A 5,655-nucleotide genomic window follows, 5' to 3' on the forward strand; every position below is an offset into this window, starting at 1 on the left:
TATCACTCAGCCTTATCACCTCCTGACATCCCGTGACTCCCTCTTTCTAACTTCTTTTTATCTTCTCACTATGCTCAGGTACCTATCACTACAATAGCACTTGCTGCACTCCAAAAAATTTAGACCAACTGTCACGGCTACCTGGCTAATCTTCCATTTCATTTTACTTTTCAAATGTAAATTATTCAAATGTAATGTTTTTCAAATCTCCTCTGTCTAAAACTTTAGGGATGTTCAAAACCCATCTCTGGTCCACCAGGAAAAAGAATTACTCCTGCTACAGTGGATTCCATGGAGCTAATCTGAAGTATCCAAAAAAAGTGAGTTAACATTTGGATTTGTGAAAATAATATTTAGTCAATTGTAATGTAGATTATACGAGTATAATTTCACATGCAAAGAGCAATGAGTCAAGTTACAAAAGAGGTTTGAAAAATAATGAGACTTTGCCTCAACATATATTATTTATTCTGTATATATTAATACTTGTCTTCAATAATTCATGACCTGTGTTCATTTTTGTGGGATCCCAATGTTTTCTGACACAGGCTCGCTCCCTGGCAAGGGAGGGATGAACAGAGCAGAAGCTCACATGTGGAAGATTAATGATTTTTGTAACATTGCAGACCTGAGCTGCTACTGCGGAAGCCAATACATGAGGAGCAAGTGCTTCAGGAAGAAACCATCTGGAGCCTTTAGGCAGTTCAATGTGTAATTCTGGTAATACTATACAGTTTTTTTACTGCCAGTTTCTGTAATGATTTATCAGAGCTAAGAGATTATAGTTAGCTATGGGTGTACTACAACTATTTTTCTTCAGAGCTATATCCTTAATTGCATTTTTACACAATATGTGCTTGTCTTTCGTAAGCGAAGCTGTTTTTTACTGTGTGAACACGGTTTGTCGGGTGCAGCGAGAGTGGCCGCGGTGCGGCAGGAGCTGTAGATCAAGCCAGGCCTCAGCACCAAGCAGGTCCCAGGGGCAGGGGCTGTCGGCAGCGGGGTCCGGGAGCTCTCCCAGTGGGAAGGGGCAGCCCCCCGCTGTGCTGTCCTGGAGCTGGCCCTGGCCCCCCGGACGGAGGAGGATGTGCTCAGGGCCCTCTCACATTTCACCAGAAAAAGTTCTCTTTTAATTAAAAGTCAAATACTGAGCACTAGGGTTCAGGAATTAATATTCCAGTATCAAGATAACTTTCTTTTCTCTTGCCCTTGTTCGTGTCCCTCCCTACCCCCTCACTGTACCACGCTGGACCATGCCCCTCTAGGGCAGAGTCTATAAATGCCTACTTGTAAGTAAGGATGCCTGTGGTGCGAACACAAAAGAATCCAAGCTTCTATGTTAAAAATTTCATTATTCTTAAACCAGTGGCATCATTTTTGAGTAGCTGTGGGACAGGGTGGTGAATTTTAGCATTACTCTCGTGAAAGATGGATATGGTTCATTCTACCCATTCATCTTTTTGAACACTGCCACATTGGCTCATGTCACCCATTTACTTTGATGCTGTCAGGACTAAGGGAAAATTTCTATTCTAGAAAAGCAGAATTGAAGGGAATTAGATAACTTGTAGGCATTGCCAGGTTGGAATGAAGGGCTTTTCAAGGACCATCAACATATGAATAGGATTACCTTGGATGCACTGGTGACCAGACATATTTTTAGCCTTTGGCAGACAAGAACGGAACCTCTGAAAACAGCATGACTGCCACTCAGAATGTAAGAATTAATATGTCAGGAAACTAGGGAAACATTTTGAACATTACAGAGGGGGAGTTGAAATTTTTGGAGAAGGGGACAAGGAGATGGGCAGTGTCAAAAGCAGAGACATATTTTTAATTTTGTTTTTTCCCTTCTGATTTAAGGATCCTAAAATAACATGTTCCAAATGAGTAATAAATGTCAGGTCGTTTGCAAAAGCCTGCCTGGTGCCACTGCATATTTATGTTGCATTGATTTTGCAAGAAAGAGTTCCTAAATAGAGGCTTATGTTCATCTGAAGCAAGCTGGGGGTCCTGATGAGAAACAGGGGCTGTGAACCTAGCAACAAGTTATGAGAAGCAGTGATTGCCTAAGATTTAAAACTGAAATGGTGCCCCTGCCAGAAAAGGGGTTGGCTGATGTCAAAAAGTGCAATCTTCAAAAAGAATTTTAGCTCTCTTTTAAAATTCTACCTCTTTTTACAGCAACATTTAATCGTTGCTTGTGAACTAACCTTTGTACGCTTATGGCTAATAATGTCTGGGATCTGCTAAAATCTGTGATACTGCAGAAGTCTCTAGGCCTGATGACATTAGTCAGCTTGAAATACCTCTTCCAAATGCAATATCACTCTTAGTGCCAAGCTCGTGAGACCAGGTAGCATATAATATCTTGTACATGTAAATAGGTGATTAGAGTTTAATGATCTTATGGTTTAGAGGACTTCATTGAATAAAATCCACGCATATTTTTAAATATGTTTCACAGTGGGATTATTTTTAAGCCTTACTAACAAATGTTGTCATACCAGCTTAAAACAAAGCAAAAGTGAAATCACAAAAAAATGACAAAATTAGAAAGCATTTTAACCCTCATGAGAACTAAAGTCTTAAAATATTTTAATTAGCTTCTGTTCATCTGCCTTTATTTTTATATTCCTGAATAGCATTATACTCAACCGTATTACCATATATAGGTACCTCATAAAGCAATTTATCCCATCATAAAACCTGTACCAAAAATAGACAGGATGACTTCCTCTCTGAAGGTGCTACCCTCTCTACATACTATAAAGGGAGTGTAAATGATCATCTTAAATTACACAACATATGCGACGACAAACTGAGGTGATATGAATACCATATTGAATCCAGATTCTTGGATAAAGATTCAGAGCTCGGGTTGTTTTAGGATCCCAATTTCTAGGAAAGTCAACAGGCCTTAAATGAAAAATGCTTTTCAGATTGGCCCTTTTTATACCTGACGTCAGTATATCAATGCTTCCCCATTTCTTCTCTGACCTGCCAATATAGATGTAAACTTCCTGGACCAGGACTGATCCTTATTATATGAACACCATATAAGACAGCAACACTGATTTAAGTTTATTCTCTAAGAGCTGTTTGTAATAGGATTGATAAATAGTGCTAAAAATAGAATGTATTATGTATTTTCATGTTATGCTTATTAGCTTAGTAGCTGCTGTACAATCTCCAATCGGCCACAGTATGGAAGTGCAAAAAACAGAATGAAGACTTAAGACTGGTTTTACTCTGGACTTGTGTACCATAGAAATGAAATAGGTATGTACAAAGATTATTTATAAAGTAGCAAAATATACTAGGGGAAGAGACTCCACAGAATTTCCTGTGAAATTCATCTCATAAAATAGCATAAAAGGAACATCATTTCCTGTTATATGTCAGCTGACTTTTCCAAGAAGATCATTAAAATGTGTGTGGGTTAGTGCAGGAGGGGACAAAAAGATAGAAACATTTTAGCAACTGTTAAAGCATTTTAGGTAGGTTGCTTTGTTTACTGGTGCATTTTCAAAGATGTTAAAGGTTAGAAACAGTAGGGAGAAAACGCCTACATAACTTTTCCCCTCCCCTCTCACTGAGTCCCACGAATATGAAATGAAAGCAATCTTCAATGTATTTTTAAAATGTATTCTTATTTGAAAAGTCAAAGGCCTTTTTTTAAATAGTAACAACATCTTAAGAAACCATTCATTGACACAGATCTGAGGGGTCTCAGTAAGGAATTAAGTTATGAATACATGCAAGAGGCTTTACTCTAAAAACACTAACAGCCCTGAGCCAAGATGAACAGAGTAAATATTGGAAACGTGCTTACTAGAATCTGTAGCTTCTAATATGGCAAGGAAGAGGCATTTCCTAGGTTTACTCTTGCAGCCACACTAGGTATAAATCAGCAGAGTAACATGGCTTGTTTGCACTCATTTTTGTAGCAGTGACTGATGTTTTAAATCGCACTGATCATTAAGCATAAGGTACCAGAGGTGGATCTCATAAAAAGAAGTAATAAGGATGTATTTTTCTTGTGTGGAACAAATCCAGATAATTTAAAAACCCCACGTGTTGCTTGCACCTGCCATATGCAGTTTCATGACTGAGCAGAAGATGCCATTTATAACTGGCATTAGAACTCATTAGAGCAGCATTTGTTCCCATCTCCTTTCAGGGATTTGGACCCTGAACCCCAGGGCTTTAGTTAAACCTCTCTGAGAGGATTCCCTCTTGTCTCCTGAGCCTCTTCTGACCTGTCACTTTAACCTCTCTGTAGTCAAGTGTGATTTTCACTTTTGCAAAAGAGATAATCTTGGTAGTTGCTGCATATTTCATTATCATACAGGTCTCTGACCATCACAGAACAAAGAGTCCTGGGATTTTTTTGTAATTGCTAGATGATAAAAAAAATTAGCTGTGTTCTGTTGCAGCCCACTTCCAAATGACGTTTGTAATTTAGATCTCTTTGAGATCTCACATCCTTCAGAAGGCTCCTGACCAGTTTGGGCCAGGATGCTGTCAATAACAAATCACAAAAGTAGACAGGAGATGAGATGCTGAAATCCAGTCCTTATTTAGTTAGGTTTTCATGCTAGAGATTTGTGTTGTGTTCTGTTCCTAACTCAGCTTTAGTGTTGGCCTATGTAATCAGTTGCACACAGCATATTTGCTTCCCTTCTGGATTCCAGAACCGATGATTTGCAGCTGGCTCAACAGTAATGTGCTGTAGGATTTTCCAGGTCGGTTCCCCTTCATTTGATGGATTCTTGCCAGTGTGTGCTACAAATTCCCATACCATATGGAAGTTCATCTTAGCCAGAGGTATTTTGTTCGATATGCCTGGGTGTCTTTTGCTTTTCTTAGATTGTATAGGTCCTGTTCATCTGTAGTTACTAAATTCTAAGTAGAATAGATATGCATTGATCAACGGGAGATCTAAATAAATCCTTACAAACTTTTTCCTCTTTTGTTACTCAGATAAATTTTTGCTGCAGTTACAATGCTACACAGTAACCAAGGTTTTAGCATAAGGTTAGATGGAAAATAGGAATTAACCTATATATAGCACTGGAACTTATTTCCCATTTCCTGGTCTACTTCTTGGCTCTTCTTCACTAGTAAAGGCATCCTCCTTTCAGAAGTGAAGCACTATAAAAACAGAGCATAGGAAGCACAAATGTAAATGAGGAGAAACGTTTCTTTTTTACAGTCTTCAAATAGTCACACCAGCTGTCTCAGACATCTATTTTAGCGTTCACATTCTCATTTGGTCAATAGATAAATACAGGAAAAAGGGATTCAGGGAAGTAGAATGTAAATGAATGATAGCTGTTAGCCTGGTGACTGGACAAACAGCTCTGTTGGACCGTCTGTGATATCCCTCTCTGGTACCTTGCATGGTTTTTGTGGAAGAGTGGATGGAGTCAGCAAAGGATCATATCATAGCAAAAGGTCTGCAATGTATCCCAGCCGGCTCCAGTGAACAACCTGCTAGGCACTCCAGTGGAGTGATGAATCTTTTCTGAGGTTTGGGAACCTGAAAGCCTGAATTGATACATAAACATCTACTGGTCTCAGTATTGCAGCTGGTGTCTGAAGATGTGTCTTCATTCGTGTTTTAGCACCAGGAGCGAGCTCTTTGAGAGA

The 5,655-nt window shown here is 39.1% G+C and overlaps 1 long non-coding RNA gene across 1 annotated transcript; it reads left to right on the plus strand.

Annotated features, from left to right (window-relative positions):
* Positions 1-236: 236 nt before the first annotated feature.
* Positions 237-3,222, plus strand: LOC140655126 (uncharacterized). Its single transcript, XR_012043686.1, has 3 exons — positions 237-320; positions 627-720; positions 3,171-3,222. It is a non-coding gene; the product is annotated as an uncharacterized lncRNA (long non-coding RNA).
* Positions 3,223-5,655: the final 2,433 nt, after the last annotated feature.

This window comes from Ciconia boyciana, chromosome 8 (assembly GCF_034638445.1).
Source record: "Ciconia boyciana chromosome 8, ASM3463844v1, whole genome shotgun sequence".
Taxonomy (NCBI): Eukaryota; Metazoa; Chordata; class Aves; order Ciconiiformes; family Ciconiidae; genus Ciconia; species Ciconia boyciana.